The sequence below is a fragment of the Jaculus jaculus genome, chromosome 2, assembly GCF_020740685.1.
Source record: "Jaculus jaculus isolate mJacJac1 chromosome 2, mJacJac1.mat.Y.cur, whole genome shotgun sequence".
NCBI classification, from domain to species: domain Eukaryota; kingdom Metazoa; phylum Chordata; class Mammalia; order Rodentia; family Dipodidae; genus Jaculus; species Jaculus jaculus.
In genome coordinates, this window is record NC_059103.1 from 174,087,834 (window position 1) to 174,106,743 (window position 18,910).

General features: G+C 44.9%; 1 pseudogene; it reads right to left on the reverse strand.

The window, feature by feature from the left end:
* LOC101602623 overlaps positions 1–16,610 on the reverse strand; it is a 33,262-nt pseudogene extending 16,652 nt beyond the window's left edge.
* Positions 16,611–18,910: the final 2,300 nt, after the last annotated feature.

The window sequence follows — 18,910 nt, forward strand, 5'->3', positions numbered from 1 at the left end:
TTATTTTTATTTTTTTTTTGTTTTTCGAGGTAGGGTCTCACTCTGGTCCAGGCTGACCTGGAATTAACTCTGTCATCTCAGGGTGGCCTTGAACTCATGGCAGTCCTCCTACCTCTGCCTCCCGAGTGCTGGGATTAAAGGCGTGCACCACCATGCCCAGCTAGTTTTATTTTTTTTTTAAATTTTTTTTTAATATTTTACATCTTATTTATTTATTTAAGAGTGACAGACACAGAGAGAAAGACAGATAGAGGGAGAGAGAGAGAGAATGGGCGCGCCAGGGCTTACAGCCTCTGCAAACGAACTCCAGACGTGTGCGCCCCCTTGTACATCTGGCTAACGTGGGACCTGGGGAACCGAGCCTCGAACCGGGGTCCTTAGGCTTCACAGGCAAACGCTTAACCACTAAGCCATCTCTCCAGCCCTAGTTTTATTTTTTTAATTGACAACTTACATAATTATAGACAATACACCATGATAATTCCCTCTCCTCCCTCACTTTCCCTTTCACTTATCCACCCTCCATCATGTCCCTCCCCTCTCAATGAATCTCTCTTTTACTTTGATGTCATCATCTTTTCCTCCTGTTCTGAGGGTCTTGTGTAGGTAGTAGCAGGTACCACAAGGTCATGGATATCCAGGCCACTTTGTGTCTGGAGAAGCACATTGTAAGCAGTCCTGCTCTTCCTTTGTCTCTTACATTCTTTCCACCACCTCTTCTGCAATGGATCCTGAGCCTTGGGAGGTGTGATAGGGATGCTTCAGTGCTGAGCACACCTGTCACTTCTCAGCACTATGGTGCCTTTTGAGTCATCCTGGTGGTCATCACCATCTGAAAAAAGAAGCTTCTCTAGCCAAAAGTGAGAGTAGCATTAATATATGGGTATGAACATTAAGAAAAGTGCTTACAGGGCATTTTGGTGAGCATAATATATGCATTTAGCCTGATACCAGCAGATGTCACACCCCTAGCGCTCATGACCTCCCCCCGCTATGGACTTTTGACTAGGTTTTCAGTACCAGAAATGTATTTCCTCTCATGGAGCAGGCCTTTAGTCCAATTAGAAAGCAGTTGGTTTCCCCTGTAACAGGTATGTCACTAGTGCCCCTATTGGCTCATTCGACCTGGCTAGTTGGCCAAATTTAAGGCTTGCAGTGTCCACTGTTGTTTATCACCACTGGTGACTTCTCTCTCCCATAGGGTTGCATGCGGCTTAGCTTTTTCCAGCTTTCCGTCAGCTGGTGCACAGGGAGGAGGTTCTCAGCTCAGCTGCAGCTTGATTTCTCAGTGACCTTGCCGCCCAAGCATGCGGAGTCTTCAGAAAGAGTGTGTTACCATCTATTTCTAGTGGGAAACTAAGAGCCTTGGAAATGGCCCGTAATATTTTGGGAGCATCAGGGACCACCCTGGCCAACATCTCACTGGAAGGTACCCTATCCCTGGCACTGAAATTTTTCTGAAGTGTTTTTTTTTTTTTTTTTGAGGTAGTGTCTTGCTCTAGCCCAGGCTGACCTGAAATTCATTATGTAGTCTCAGGGTGGTTTTGAACTCTTGGTAATTTGCCTCCTTCTGTCTCCCTAGTGTTGGGGTTGAAGGCATGCGTGAACACACTGGCTAACCTGACAAATTTTTTTTTTTTCATTTGTGTTTTTCAAGGTAGGGTCTCATTCTAGCTCAGGCTGACCTGCAATTAACTACATAGTCTCAGGGCAGCCTCGAACTCATGATAATCCTCCTACCTCTGCCTCCCAAGTGCAGGGATTAAAGGCGTGCGCCACCACACCCAGCCAACCTGATAATTTTTATAAATGTAGTTTGATCATAATCACCTCCTGTCCACTTCTCTTGTACCCTTTCTTCTCCACTGAACTCCTTCTTCCCAACGATCCCTCTTCTCCTTTGATGTTTTGTCTACGTGTGTCCCACTAAATTTATTTCGGGTTACTTACATGAGAAAGATTTGGAGGCTATTTACAAAGTATGTGCAGTTTACCAGTGGCAACAATACTAAAGAAAATGTCTCTCTCCCCTAGCAACCATTAACAGCCACTAACTCCTCAAAGAGGAATGATCCAGCAGCTCATGCCCTCCTCCGCCATCCTCGATGGAATGTTGATGGGTCCACTATTGTGCAGATCTTGAGCACGCAATGGTGTCCTACCCATCAGCAGGCCTCCTCATTGCTACTTCAGAAAACGCCCTTCTTCTCTCCGTTTCTGACGTTCACACACCCTCTCACTGGATTGCGTTACTACTTAGGTCTCCCACTGCTTCCTCACTGCCACGCGCGCGCACACACGCACACACACACACACACACACACACACAGCCGCCTCAGTGAGCAGAAAGATCCCTTTTCAATCTCAGTCAATTGCATTGTGCCCCACCTGAAGATCTCCTGTAGTGTGACGGTCACTGCAGGTGAGCTCCAAAGTATTTATCGTAGCTGACAAGACCTTGCATGAGCTGATTCTGCCTTCCGGGGCCCTGTCCCCAGGATTACCAGCCTTTCATCTATAACTGGCTTTTGTCTAATCGGTAGAACATGCCAGAACTCTCCATTCCTACTCTGCCTGAGACTTTCCTTCCCAGGGCTTTTCCATATGATTGGTTCCTTCTTGGCTGAAATGTCACCAGCTGCCTTCGGTTGTTCCTATCTCAATGCTCTTTTCTTTATAGACCGATCACAACGCCTCCTTATTCATTTACTTACTGTCTGTCTTAGGTCAGGCTCACTAGGGAATAGAGCCTGAGATGAAGAGACAAGTACACCGCGTTTTAAGGAAATGTTCCCAGAGGACAGCTGACAAGGAAGTGGGAGCAAAACAGAAGTGGGGAGGAGCAGTGAGGGAGGGTTTCAGGTACTCATCCACTGGAAAGCTCCCTCTGCACTTTCAAATCTGACCTTATCCCAACTTGAAGCAGATGAACTTGTCGGGTCCGCCTATCCCTGCACCCATCATGGCCTAAGGGTCACGGGGGTGGGTGGATGGAGTGAGTCAATCAAGCTTCCTCCAGCTGTCCAAGAACAGGCTTCTGGAAAGTTCCATGTGTACTCATCCCAATGGAGAGACGCTCCTCAGGAGAACAAGGATTGCAATTCACAAAGTTAAGCCAGTGCTAGTTACACTCACCTCTTAATGGTATCCTATTCTAGAAAGCTCCTCCACGCTAGACCTGCATCTTCCTGTTCACTCACGTGCATAGCCCCTGGCACACAGCTGGCAACCAATTTGTTGTCCAAACCATTGAAGGAATTTCCTACTTCAGTGTGGATAAGCAGAAAGTGGTCAAGTTATGTTACTGGAAACAACTAAATCTTTATATTTTTTCACCCTTTTATATGTTTTGTAATCATAACACAGAGATGCTGCTGTAGTCACCTTCTCAATCCTGGGATAAAGCCCCTCACCAAAAAGCAACTGAGGAAAGGGAAGTTGTTTTTTCTTAAAAACAATTAAAAAATTTTTTTGTTTATTTTTATTTATTTGAGAGATAGAGACAGAGAAAGAGGAAGAGAGAGAGAGAGAGAATGGGCGCGCCAGGGCTTCCAGCCACTGCCAACGAACTCCAGACGCGTGCGCCCCCTTGTGCATCTGGCTAACATGGGTCCTGGGGAACTGAGCCTCAAACGGGGTCCTTAGGCTTCACAGACAAGCGCTTAACCACTAAGCCATCTCTCCAGCCCCTTAAAAACAATTTTTAAAAAAAATTTTTTTGACATGGAAAATGCTGATAAAAATTAAAAAAAAAAATTTGACTTATAGTCTCAAGGGGAAACTCCATGATGGCAGGGGACTGCATGGCATTAGCAGAGGCTGAACATCACCTCTGGCACAACAGGTGGGAAACAGCAGCAGGAGAGTGAGCCAAATTCTAGCAAACGGAAGCTGCTATAACACCCCTAAGTCTTCCTCCATCAACATAATTGCTCCAGCAAGACTGCACTTCCACATTTCCATTAGATGGGAACCAAGCATTCAAAGCACATAAATTGATGGGTGGGGGGGAATATCTCATTCAAAACACTACAAATGGTAAAGCATATGGCCTTAAACACGTGGGCTATTGAGTTAGAAAGATGCTTGAGGGCATTTCTTGTGCAAGCCTGAGGACCTGAGGAGACCTGAGAGACCACTTCAGTTCTAACCCCAAGTCCCAGGTAAACAGCTAGGTGTGGCCACACATTTGTAACCCCAGTCCCTTAGAGGAACAGAGATCTGAGACTCACCGGAGCTTGTGAAAAAAAAATGGCAAGCTTTGGGACCAGTAAGGGACTGTGGCTCAAAGAGAGGGGGGGGAGAGGGAGAGGGAGAGGGAGAGGATACTGAGAAAACAACACTGAAAACAGATTCTGGCTCTGGAAGAAGACAGCTGAATTATGGATATCTTTGCTTTTTTTTTTTTTTTAAATTTATAGCGGGGGAGAGAACAAGCATAGAAGGGTGTCCAGCCACTGCAAACAAACTCCAGATGCATGCACCACCTTGTGCTTACATGGGTCCTGGGGAATTGAACCTGGGGCCTTTGGCTTTTCAGGCAAGTATCTTAACTGCTAAGCCATGTCTCCAGCCCATGGGTATCTTTTTTTTTTTTTTAATAGTCTTACCATATTGCTCAATTTGGCCTTGAACTTGAGCTCCTCTAGCTTCAGCCACTCTTAATCTTCCATCTGAGCTATTAAAAACAACTCTTAATATAATTACAGACAAGTAATAGGGGTTGGGGATAGAAAACTGCTCTTGGTTGGATAGATCTGTGGTCACAGCACTCAGAAGGTAGAAGCAGAAGATCAGAAGTGCAAGGTCATCCTTGGCCACACAGAGAATTTGAGGCTAGTCTGGAATACATGATGTTGTATTCAGTTCCAAATTACTGGGATGAACATCCAACCAGACGCAGTTTATGGGAGAAATGGGTTTATTTCAGCTTGCAAAGTCAAGGGAAGTTCCATCAATGGTAGAGAAACTGGCTCCCTTTCATAGACACAAGCAGAGAGAAACAACCACAGCGAGCAAACAGCAATAGTAGCAAACTCAAGAAGCAAGCAGGCATGAACTGTCAGAGCTCAAGCAGCTTTGCACACACTTTGGGGCTGGAATTCAGACTTGCCCCCAGTGACACTTCCTCCAGCAGGCTGCTAGAGACTTAAGCAGGAAGCTTAGTCTTAATTAAAAACACATGAGGCTATGGGGGTGGGCATACACTCACATTCAAACCACCACATAAGAGATCCTGTCTCAAAAAGAAAAAGCTTAGCCGGGTGTGGTGGCACATGTCTTTCATCCCAGCACTTGGGAGGCAGAGGTAGGACGATCGAGTTCAAGATCACCCTGAGACTACATAGTGAATTCCAGGTCAGCCTGAGCTAGAGAGAGACCCTACCTCCCAAAACCAAAACAAACAAACAAAAAATGGTTGAGAGATAGTTTAGTGTGTAAGAGGCTTGCCTTGCAAGCTTTAGGACCTGAGTTCAGATTCCTAGCAGTCATATGTAAAATGCCAGACATTATGACATGTGCCTATAATGTCAGCACTGGGGAGGCAGAAACAGGGAATCTCTAGGGCTTGCTGGCTAGCTTATCTAGCCAAATTGGTGAGCTCTAGATTCAACAAGAAACCCTGTTCCTGGCTGGAGATACGGTTAAGTGCACTTCCTGTGCAATCATGAGGGCCTGAGGGAGGTCTGGGGTTGCCAGAGTTCAAATTTCCAGGTGTTAACTAAAATCTGGGTGTGGCCATGTGCACCTGTAACCCCTGTCTAGCAGAGGAGGAGAACCCTGCAATCTTTGGAGCTGTGAAAGCTCTGGAATCAGTAAAGAGACTCTGGCTCAGAAAGCAGAGATGGGGGTTGGAGAGATGGCTTAGCAGTTAAGCGCTTGCCTGTGAAGCCTAAGGGCCCCAGTTCGAGGCTCAATTCTCCAGGACCCACGTTAGCCAGATGCAGAAGGGGGCACATGCATCTGGAGTTCATTTGCAGTGGCTGGAGGCCCTGGTGCGCCCATTCTCTCTCTCTCTCTCTCTCTCTGCCTCTTTCTCTGTCTGTTGCTCTCAAATAAATAAATAAATAACAACAAAAAAAATTTAAAAAAAAAAAAAACAGAGATGGGGAAGGAATGGGCCATCAGGTGATCTGTTCTGGCTACTGTAGGCGAGTATGTTCACAGCCAGTGAGCATATGGTGTGTCACAGGCCCCTGTACACACATTCACACACGCAAGACAGAGAAAGAGAGAGAGAGACAGAGGGAGGGAGAGAAACTTTGATTTCAAAGAATAAGGTAGAGAGCTATGATAGAGTAAGACACCTAAGATTGACCTCTGGCCTCCAAATGCACATTCACGCACCTGCGCACACACACACTCAGACACCCACACACTTACGAATACACAGAAGCCTATCCTGCAGTTAAAACAGGAGACATGTAGCCAGTTACCCTCTTGGGAAGTAGCAGCTGGGGTTAGGGCACTAAGCTCTGGTAGAGCGCTTGCCTAGCATGCATGAGACCCTGGGCTTGGGGTTCTAGCCTGCACAGGCGGGAGAAGTCAGTGTCTCTGTGCCTCAAAGGAAGAAGCTTGGATTCAGGTCTTGGATTTGGTCCTGGCTGGGCAGAGGAGCGCAGGGAACAGATGGTAAGGAGAACGAGCAGGCCACACACTGGTCAGCCACGTGTGTCTGTTGGTACCAAAGAACCCTTGCCTGAGTCTGCAATATTTCTGGTGTCAGGAATGTGTGGGCTTTTCCACACGAAATTCTCCAATTCTCTATGGCCACTGGATGTTCTTCAAGTCATTTTCTATTCTTACAGTCTTTTTAAAATTATTATTTATTTGCAAGGGGAGGGGAGAGAGAGAATGGAACAGGGCCTCTAGCCACTGCAAATGAATTCCAGATACATGTGCCACCTTGTTCATCTGGCTTAGCATGGATACCTGAGAATCAATCCCAGGTAGTTAGGCTTTTCAGGCAAGTGTCTTTAATAGCTGAACCATCTCTCAAGCTATTCTATTTATTCTATTCTATTCTATTCTATTCTATTCTATTCTATTCTATTCTATTCTATTCTATTCTATTCTATTCTATTCTATTCTATTCTATTCTATTCTATTCATCATATTATAAAACTCAATTCATTTCAATTAAATACAATTCAATTCCTTTTGAAGTTATTTGTTTTGAGGCAGGTCTTATGTAGCCCAGGCTAACTTAATTCAGACTCTTCAGGCTCACTGTATAGTCTATGCTGGCCTTGACCTTTTTTTTCCCTTGTGTTTTTTCGAGGTAAGGTCTCACTCTAGCTCAGGCTATCCTGGAATTTGCTATGTAGTCTCAGGATGGCCTGGAACTCATGGCGATCCTCCTACTTCTGCCTCCCAAGTGCTGGGATTAAAGGCGTGCGCCATCACATTGGCTCATATTTTTTATTTACTTATTTTATGTGTGTGTGTGTGTGTCAGTGTGTGTACGTCACAGGGCATGTGTCATAAAAGTTAAAGGGCTCTGTCCCACAGCATTGCCTCACTTTGGACACCAATCAGAAACCCGGGCTACCCATACTTCTAACTAATTGGCTTTCATTTGGAAACTTATATGATTCCTTCCTCAAGTTTGAAAACTTACTTGCATGGGGTCATGGGAGCCAGGTCTAGAAACAATGTCTGAGAAACTAGTGTTTGGAATAAAGAAAGGCTTTTTTTCTCATATGTTATTCATTTATTTCAGAGAGACAGAGAGTGAGAAAGAGGCATATATATATATATATATATATATATATATATATATATATATATGGAGAGAGAGAGAGAGAGAGAGATACATAGATACATAGATAGATACATAGTTAGATAGATAGATGCATAGATAGATAGATAGATTGATTGATTGTTTCCCTGTGTGGCCAAGGATGACCTTGCACTTCTGATCCTCCTGCTTCTACCTTCTGAGTGCTGTGACCACAGATCTATACAACCAAGAGCAGTTTTCTATCCCCAACCCCTATTACTTGTCTGTAATTATATTAAGAGTTGTTTTTTAATAGCTCAGATGGCAGATTAAGAGTGGCTGAAGGTAGAGGAGCTTAAGTTCAAGGCCAAATTGAGCTATATTATACCTATATAGAGACAGACAGTCAGAGGACGGGAGGGAGGGAGGGATGGGGGCATGCCAAGGCTTCTAGCCACTGCAAACAAACTCCAAATTTTATATGGGTACTGTGGAATTGAACCTAGGTCCTTAGACTTCACAGGCAAGTGCCTCAACCACTAAGCCATCTCTCCAGCCCAAAAAGGTTTCATTTTTCTTTTTTATTATTAATACCATATTTTGTATTGATACATCATGTGTTGGTACCATCTTTTCCCTCCTCCCTGCCCCACTCCACAGGAGGCCCTCCTCAGTGGGGTTTCTGGTCTTCCACATGGAATTGGAGGTTATGCATTGTGGGAGCAACAGTCATTTGTTGGGGGGGGGGGAGGCAGTGCCTCTGGGCTTGGCATCCTAACCTGTGATTCTTACAATCTTTCTGCCGCCCCCCCCCCCCCACAAAATTCCCTGAGCCATAGTGGGTGAGTTTTAAGTCTACTTCAGTGATGAGCTCTTAGGAGCCTCTGGGTTTCTGCTTCGGTGTGTGTTGAGTGTCCTCAGCATCTGTCTCCTTCACCCTGGAGCTGATTGTCAGCGTCACCAGGGAAGCAGCAGTCTCACTCATCTCCCCAATTCCTCTGGGTCTTGGCTGAAGTGTGAGGAGTAGTTTATCTCCTTGGATCTCGCTACCTTCTGAAAGAGAAAAACAGAGTCTCCAATGGGGAGTGAAGTCAGCATAGGTTAAATTGGATAAACGTTATTCATTTAGGGAGAGTTTGATGGATGTGGCCCCTCTTTTAGTCAAAGACTAGTGGGAGCTTGACATTCGAGAGCATGCTGTTTATCTTCACAGGATTCAGACCTGGTTCCCTGTTCCAGACACGGGTTCCTTATAGGTCTCTCGGATCAACAGCTCAATGTGGGTAGCACCTATTTCTGGTACTGTAAGTTACAGGTCAGAGCAAAAGTTTTTTAAGGTCAGGCTTCACCCCATCCTTCCCAGGGCCCTTCTTTTTGGGCATTTCCCCCTATCCTCCTGTTGAGGGTTATATCTTTTAGTCTATCTTCAAAGAGAAAGGTTTCTATGGTACCAGTTCATTTTGGGTTCAGTTTTGTGTTTATTCCTTCCCTTCCCATAACCCCAAATCCTTCTCTCCCTATTGTCTGGGCCTTGAGTTGCCCATCAGGTATGCCAACATCTCAAGCTGATCTAGGTTAGGATTACCCATGGTAATACCCTCCCCCGCACTTGCCCCTTTAAAATTCCATTCTCCATCATATCCCCTCCCCATCTCAATCAGTCTCTATTTATTTTGATGTCACGTTCTTTTCCTCCTCTTATGATGGTCTTATGTAGGTAGTGTCAGGCACTATGAGGTCATGGATATCCAGGCCATTTTATGTCTGGAGGGGAGCATGTTGTAAGGAGTCCTACCCTTCCTTTGGCTCTTACATTCTTTCCGCCACCTCTTCCGCATTAGACCCTAGCCTTGGAAGGTGTGATCGAGATGTTACTCAGTACTCCAGTCACTTCTTTCTAGCACTGTGATAACTTCTGAGTCATCTCAAAGTCACTGCCATCTGAAAAGAGAAGATTCTCTACCCAAAGTGAGAGTAACATTAATATAAGGGTATAAATATTAAGAGAAGTGCTTACTGGGCAGTTTGATAAGCATAGTATATACATTTAGCCAGACAGCAGCAGATGTTACACCCCTAGGGCTCATGACTACCCCTGTTTTAAGTTTTCAGTATCAGGTATGTGTCCCCCCCCCCCCATGGAGCGGGCCTCCAGTCCAGTTAGAGGGCGGTTGGTTTCCACCATGACAGACGTGCCACTATTGTACCTATTGGCTCATTTGGCCTGGCTGGCCAAATATAAGGCTTGCAGTATCCACTGTTGAGTATCTTCACTGGTGGTATCTCTTTCTCCCATTGAACTACATGTAGAATGGCTTCTTCCAGCTTTCTGTCAGCTGGTCTACATGGAGGAGGTTATCAGCTCAGTTCCAGCAGGATTTCTCAGTGGCCTTGCATCCCAAGTATGTGGAGTTTTTGGCAATAGGGTCTTACCCTCTACTCCTGGTGGGAAACCAAGGGCCTTGGCAATGGTCTATAATGTTTTGGGAGCATCAAGGACCTCCCTGGCCAACAACTCACTGGAGATAATGAACATGTTCTTAAGTGTGGGTTAGCCATTTGTATGTCTTCCTCTGAGGACTCCCTATTCAGTTCTTTGCCCCATCTTAGGAGTAGCTTGTTTGACTTTTTTATTTTTTAGTTTTTTGAGTTCTTTATAGATTCTAGATATTATGCCTCTGTCAGTGGTATAGCTGGCAAAAATTTTGTCCCATTCTGTGGGTAGTCTATTGGCTCTGCTTATGGTATGTTTGTCTGTGCAAAAGCTTTTTAGCTTCATGAGATCCCGTTGATTGAGAGATTATTTAATTTCCTGGGCTGCTGGGATATTATTCAGGAAGTCTTTCCTCACTCCTATGTCATGGAGAGTGCCTCCTATTTTTCCTTCCAATAGTTGAAGATTCTGTCTTTTCTCCAATATATGTTATTGGCACCTTTGTCAAAGATCAAGTAACTGTAGCTACTTGACCTAAGGTCTGGGTCTTCAATTCTATTCCATTGGTCTATATTTCTGTTTTTAGGCCAGTACCATGATATTTTTGTTACTATGGCTTTGTAGTATAGCTTTAGATTGGGTATGGTGAAACCTACAGAGGTTGTTTGTTTTTAGTTTTTAAAAATTTTTTTGTTTTATGTTTATTTATTTATTTGAAAGCGACAGACAGAGAAAGAGGGAGAGAGAGAGAGAGAGAGAGAGAGAGAGAGAGAGAGAGAAGAGAGGAGAATGGGCGCGCCAGGGCTTCCAGCCACTGCAAACGAACTCCAGACGCGTGCGCCCCCTTGTGCATCTGGCTAACGTGGGTCCTGGGGAACCGAGCCTCGAACCGGGGTCCTTAGGCTTCACAGGAAGTGCTTAACTGCTAAGCCATCTCTCCAGCCCCGTTTGTTTGGTTTTCGAGGTAGGGTCTCACTCTAGACCAGGCTGACTTGGAATTCAATACGTAGTCTCAGGGTGGCCTCGAAGTCACGGTGATCCTCCAACCGCTGCTTCTGAGTGCTGGGATTAAAGGTATGCATCACCACTCCTGGCCAGAGGTGTTTTACTTTTTTAGCAAGGATATATTTGGATATCCGAGGCCTGCTGTCATCCTGCATGAATTTTAAGATCTTTTTTTTTTTTTTTCTGTCTCTGTGAAGAATGATGCTGGATTTTTTTTATTGGTAGTGCATTAAATGTGTATACTACTTTTGGTGGAATTGCCATTTTCTCAATATTAATTCTACCTATCCAGGAGTATTGAAGGTCTTTCCATCTTCTCAAGTCTTATTTTATTGAAAAGTCTTATTTTATTGAGGAGGAAGCAAGTATTTGTCCTTGTAGGATCTTCAGTGAGTGTTCTGTTTTAAATGTGAGCCGGCCTGGTGTAGGGTGGGGTTATAACGGCAGATGTGCAGGCTGGGGAGATTTCAAGGACACCAAAGGTACCTGGGGAACTGGGAGGTGGGGAACGGGGTGCTCTGGTGCAGTCATTCCACTTGCACACACTCTTCAGCACAAGGGAACCAGGGATTGACCAGGAGCTGGGAAGCTGAGGAGTCAGGGGCAGGAAGCGAGCTCTCAGCGTGGCCCATGAACCCTCTGGCTCAGGGGACCTAGGAGTTGGGGACTCAGAGGCAGCTCAATCACAAAGGCAAAGTAAATGGCCTGATTCATCAGCACACAGGCAGGGACGAGGCAGCCCCAAGCCAGCAGCAGGTGTACCTGGACCAGGGACCTGGGAGGTGGGTAAGGAACAGGGAACTCTGGCCTACTCACTCCATGGCATGCTCCCTTCCAAGCAGTAGATCCAGTAGTTGAGGATCCAGGGGCAGGTCAATCAGGAAGCAAAAGGTCTGCTTCAGTAGCATGCATGCCCACAGGGGCCTTCCAGGAAAGGTTTTATTCAGTCAAAGAATGGAGAGCTTTGCTCACCAATCGGTTTCTCAACCATAAGGTGGGTTGAGGGTTCACATTTAAATATTTTATTTTAACTTACTTATTAGAGAGAGAGAGAGAGAGAAGGGGGGAGGGAGAGAGAGAGAGAGAGGGAGGGAGGGAGAGAGAATATGGGCTAGCCTCTGCAAATGAGCAAACTCCATACACATGTGTCACCATGTGCATCTGGCTTACATGGGTACTGGGGAATCAAACCTGGGTCCTTATGCTTCACAGGCAAGTGTCTTAACTGATAAGCCATCACTCCAGCCAGGGGTTCACATTTAAGGTAGGAGCAATGTAGTCCAGAGATGGGCTGAAGAAGAGAAGGAATATTCCTGTTCTTGCTGGGAGTAGGAGAAGATCTTCTGGGAACTTAGGTACCGTCTATTAATTCTTTTTGTGGTCTGGTGTGTCCATGCATGGCGTTTGGTACGTATCTTTAGCCTTGAATGGGAAGGAGAGAGACTGGGCAAATTTAGGTCAAATTATCCCCATATTATAGAACCCAGAGAGAACTTTTTTTTTTTCTTTTGAGGTAGGGTCTCACTCTAGCTCAGCTGACCTGGAATTCACTATGTAGTCTCAGGGTGGCCTTGAACTCATGGAGATCCTCCTACCTCTGCCTCCCAAGTGCTGGGATTAAAGGCATGCGCCTCTACGCCCAGCTTTTATGTGTGTGTTTATTTTTAAAATACTTTTATTTATTTGTGTGGTAGTTTGATTCAGGTGTCCCCCATAAACTTAGGTGTTCTGAATGCTAGCTCCCCAGCTGATGGAGATTTGGGAATTAATGCCTCCTGGAGGCAGTGTATTGTTGGGGGCGGGCTTATGGGCCTTATAGCCAGTTTCCCCATGCCAGTGTTTGGCACACCCTCCTGTTGCTGTGGTCCACCTTCTGTTGGCCAGGGGGTGATGTCCACCCTCTGCTCATGCCATCATTTTCCCCTGCCATTGTGAAGCTTCCCCTCAAGACTGTGAGCCAAAATAAACCTCTTTTTCCCAGAAGCTACTCTTGGTTGGGTGATTTCTACCAGCAATGCGAACCGACTGCAACAATTTGCAAACAAAGAATGATAGAAGAGACGCAGAGAGAATAGGCATGCCAGGGCCTCTGGCTACTGCAAATGGACTCCAGACACATGTGCCACTTTGTGCATCTGGTTTTATATGGGTACTAGAAAATCAGACTCAGGTTGTTAGGCCCTGCAGAAGAGCATCTTAACCGCTGAGTCATCTCTGCAGTCTGTTTGTTGGTGGGGAGGAGGTTGTTGTTTTTTTATACAACAGTTTTAATCTATACTTTGAATCTGTCAGTTACAGCAGTATTTTAAATGAAATAAATAATTCATTGCATGCCATGTATCTCTACTTTTTGGGTTAAAAAACATTTACAGTTCCATTCTGGTCCATCCTCCCTTCTTATTCTTAAACTGAACAAAGTTTTCTGTACTTCAGATGAGTGAAAAGGGTCAAAAAACTCCATGTTTGTGTGTACAATAATTTTAAGCAGAAAGTTTTTTATTTTTATTTTTATTTTTCCTAAAGTCTTATTGTATGTGGAGGGAGGGGATTCCTTATGGAAACTACCAGCATTCCTCTATTTTATCTTTGTTGGTTCTCCTGAACCCAAATTTTTCTGGCTCTCTTGATTTTGCAAACGGAGGAAAAAAAATGTAAAAGCAACAAAACAACACACTCATTCAGTCTGCTATCTCGCAGACAGCTCTAATCTAGAGGCAAATATACATAAAACCACCAAAAAACAAAAGGGAAAAGTTTCAGGGGAATTAAGCATTCTAAGGGGTGTGACTCCCTGGCAGACCATGTCCTAGCGTGATTGCTTTGTATCTGGGTTCAATCCCAGCACCACCAACTAACACCAAAACCCAAAACCAAATTCATACCCAACGATTCCAATAGTCTCAGTGTTGGAAAGACCTAAGCTGAATTCAGCTGATGCTTGAAATACCTGTGTACATTAAATCAGACATGATGTATTTACTAAGGAGCCATGGGGCATAAAAAATATTGTAGATTAATTCTTGCTTTTAAAGTCAGAAAAAGGGCTGGAGAGATGGCTTAGCGGTTAAGCGCTTGCCTGTGAAGCCTAAGGACCCCTGTTCGAGGCTCGGTTCCCCAGGTCCCGCGTTAGCCAGATGCACAAGGGGGTGCACGCATCTGGAGTTCGTTTGCAGAGGCTGGAAGCCCTGGCGCGCCCATTCTCTCTCTCCCTCTATCTGTCTTTCTCTCTGTGTCTGTCGTTCTCAAATAAATAAATAAATAATTTTTAAAAAAAAGTCAGAAAAAGAATTCCATGTGTAGCAGACAGCTTCAGGTTCACTGAGATGAACTTTCAGACCAGGCACAGTTATGGAGGAAGGGATTTATTGAAGCTTACAGATCCAGGGGAAGTTCCATAATGGCAGAAGAAGCTGGCCTGCCTTCACAGGCCCAAGCAGAGAGAGAGAAGCACAAGCCTAAAGGTCAAAAGCAACAGCACACTTCAGGAACTCCAGCTAGGCACACTTTGCATATCTTTAGATTGAAATCAGAAACCCGCCACCACAATTTAAGAGCCACCCAGTGACATCACCTCCAGCCAGGTAGCCAGCAGATGCAAACTACAAACAAATAAACAACTGACTATATTGGGAGCCACCTATTCTATTCAAACCACCACACCATGGGATGTTTCTGAAGTTTTTTTTGTTTGTTTGTTTCTGAAGTTTTATACTTAAAATTTCTTAAACAGGTAGCTAGCAGGCAAATGTTGATGCTAGAAAAAATATTTTAGTCAGTATTTTACAAAACCACCCTACTTGGCTGGGCGTGGTGGTGCACACCTTTAATCCCAGCACTCAGGAGGCAGAGGTAGGAGGAATGGCATGAGTTCGAGGCCACCCTGAGACTCCATAGTGAATTCCAGGTCAGCCTGGGCTAGAGTGAGACCCTACCTTGAAAAACCAAAAAACAAAACAAAACATAAAACAACAAAAAAAACCCACCCAACTTTTAACCAATATTTTTATTCATAAATGTTCCAGTAACAACAAATGACAACACATTACAAATAACAAAGGAAGATTATTTAAATTTTAGAGTTAATCTCAAGCAAGTTAGTTATTTTTTCCTTTTAACAGGACACTTAAAATAGATGAATTCAGGGCTGGAGAGATGGCTTAGCGGTTAAGCGCTTGCCTGTGAAGCCTAAGGACCCCGGTTCGAGGCTCGATTCACCAGGTCCCACGTTAGCCAGATGCACAAGGGGGCGCACGCGTCTGGAGTTCGTTTGCAGAGGCTGGAAGCCCTGGCATGCCCATTCTCTCTCCCTCTATCTGTCTTTCTCTCTGTGTCTGTCGCTCTCAAATAAATAAATAAATAAACAAAAATACAGAGCTGAGCCATCCAAAGGCAAATCCAAAGACTCCCATATAGACACAGAACCCAATGTAGCTGGTGGATATAGGTGCTAGCAAATGGCACACTCCATTTGCAGTCACAGAAGCAGCAAAGAGATACTGGATTCGAGGTCTTATCCACTTGTGTTGGCTGCAAGTCCCATAGAAGGTCTGGCTACCATATCAACAAAAGCCAGGATGGAAAGAAGGAAAGCCGACTTCTGATTGGAATAATGCTGGCTCTTGCCATAATTACTCAGAAAGACCAAAGGTGCAAAAAGCTCAAAAAACATGACTACATTTCCAGAGAGGCATAACAAAAAGCCCCTATGGGTGAACAGGGACAAGTCCAGAAATGTACTGATTGATTGTAAGACTGATCGTTTTTCTTTTTGGGGGTTTCCTCCAATAAGATCTGTACTTGCACCACCCTCCTCTTTTTTGGAGTGTTTTCCAGCTTCTTGAAGAGAGTCTTTGGATTTAAGTTTCTCTACCTCTGCTGGCTTGGTCCCTATTGGTCACATCAGGGATCCAGCTACTCAGCAGTTTAGTAGGAGGCCCCAAGAATTAGGAAGCTTCCTTTCCAGCCAAAGATACCAAAGAAAGCTTGATTGAGGGGAGCCAGGGTACAGAGGAACACAGGGCTGCCTGCCATGGCCAATCCATGGGCCAAGGGCCGCTTTTTGTAGAAATACTTGCCAATCATGGTCAGAGCGGGATTCAAGTTGAAGGCAAGACCAAGACCTCCAATGACTCCAATACACAAGTGAAGTTTCTGTACAGTGCTACAGAAAGAGGCTGCAATCAAGCCACAGCCAGACAAGCGGCCCCCAGCAATCATGGCTGGACGGCTTCCATATTTATTCACCAGGATACTGCTGATAGGGCCTCCAGCATACATGACAGCCAACATAATGGAAGATATCCATGACACTTCACTGGTGGTAGCATTGAATATGCCCTCAATTTCTTTAAAGAACACAGGGATGGATTTGGGAAATGCATATGAGAAGCCAATGGAAATGAAAGCTCCAACCACCATTGCCCACCCCCAGCCTCCATCTGGGGGTGGGGTTTATCCAACTGGCCCTCCAATTGCAGGTGGTATTTTAAGTGTAGATGAATTCCAATATGCAGCTCAAATCCAAATATCTCTCTCTACAATGTCTGTGTATGCTCTCCAGTTTATGTGGAGCTGGTGGAAAAAAAAAATGCCAAGTGTCAAGGCTGCCACTGTCCCGATGAGCATGGTCAAGCAGAGTTTGGGAGCTTGCTGTCTCCAAGCTTCTGTGTAGATCTCAGTTGCAGTCAAGTTCACATTGCTGGTAGAAATCACCCAACCAAAAGCAGCTGGTGGGAAACAGGTTTATTTTGGCTTATAGGCTCAAGGGGAATAACATGAGGTGGACAATAGCAACAGGACAGTGTGCCACACAATGGCAAGGGGACACTGGCCAAAACTCCCATAAGCCCATTCCCAACAATACACTGCCTCCAGGAGGCATTAATTCCCAAATCTCCCTCAGTTGGGAACCTAGCATTCAGAACACCCAAGTTTATGGGGGACACCTGAATCAAACCACCACAGTCTCCCTCTCTGGTAGTTTCCTTCTCTTGACTCCTGCTGCTGAGAAGGCATTAAGATGTCCAGTATAGAAATTCTGAATTAGGGGCTGGAGAGATGGCTCAGAGGCTAAGGCGTTTGCCTACAAAGCCTAACAAGCTGAGTTCGATGCCCCAGTATCCATGGAAAGCCAGATGCACAAAATGGTGCATGTGTCTGAGTTCATTTTCACGGGCTAGAGGCCCTAGTGCAGCTATTCTCTCTCTGTCTCACTGCTAGATGTGGTGGCACACGCCTTTAATCCCAATACTTGATACACTGAGGTAGGAGGACTGCTGTGAGTTCAAGGCTAGCCTGAGACTACATAGTGAATTCCAGGTCAGCCTTGGCTAAAGCAAGACCCTACCTTAAAGAAAAGACCCAAAACAACTCCCTCCCCCAAAACCCCAAGAAATTCTGAATTAATCAACAGTAATACCTTAAAAACATAGCCTTGGGCTGGGGAAATTTCTCAGTGGCACTTGTTTGTAAGGTCTGATGGCTTGGATTCTATTTCCCAATGTCCACTAAAGCCAGGTGTACAGTCACAAAGTGTTATCTGCATCTAGAATTTGTTTGCAGTGGCAAGATGCCCTTGTACACCCATAAACACACACTGTCTTTTTTTTCCTCTCAAATAAATAAGTAAATAAATAAATATTTTTAAAAAGGAATTTAATTGTTTTAAAAAATATATGGCCTCAGCAGAGTGTGGTGGCACATGTCTTTAATACAAGTATTTGAAAGGCAGAGATAGGAGGAATGCTGTGAGTTCAAGGACAGCCTGCCACTACAAAGTGAATGACAGGTCCTCCTGGGCTAGAGTTAGATCCTACCTTAAAAACAAAACAAAACAAATCCCCAGTTATATCTACATAGATCCTTTCAAGGAGCTGGGGAGATTGCTCACTGGTAAGCTGCTTGCTCTGCAACTCGGACTTCCTGCTTGTGGATCCCAGTCCTCAAGTGTTGCAGTCAGGTTTCTATTCACAATGACCCCACTCCTGGTTCCAATTTGCTGTTGCAGTCAGGTTCTAATTGCTGGCATAAAACACCCAACCAGAGAAGCTTTTGGGAGAAAAGGGTTTATTTTGGCTTACAAACCATGATGGCAGGGGAAAATGGTGGCATGAACAGAGGGCAGACATCACCTCCTGGCCAACATCAGATGGATAACAATGACAGGAGAGTGTGCCAAACACTGGCAAAGGGAAGCTGGTTCTAACACCCATAAACCTGCCCCCAACAATACACGGCCTCTAGGAGGATCCACTACCCCAATTGCTACCAGCTGGGAACCTAGTATTCAGAATACCTAAGTTTATGGGGGACACCTGGATCAAACCACCACACCAAGCAAAAGCCAGAAGCTGTGGTAGACTTCTATAATCCCAGTGTACCTACTGTGGAAGGAGGCAGAGATAGGAGAATTTTCAGGAGGATCACACATGGAGTAGGAAGCAAGCATAAGACATTCTTCTTCAGAGCAGGGGGGAGTGAAGACCAACTTGAAAGTTATCCTCTGGTCTCCATATGAATGTGGCACATGCCTTCCTTCATTTATGCACATAAGCACATGTATACACCCCCCACACACATGCCAAATGCATTGAGAAATAAATAAATATAGCCTCAAGCTTCAGGGTAGGATTTTTTTTGTAGTCAAAGACATGGTAACATTAGTAAAATATACTGGTGATCGTCACCATTATTAGAATCACCTAAGGAACTTTTAAAAAAGTCCCACAAGATTCTGATTTATTTGATGT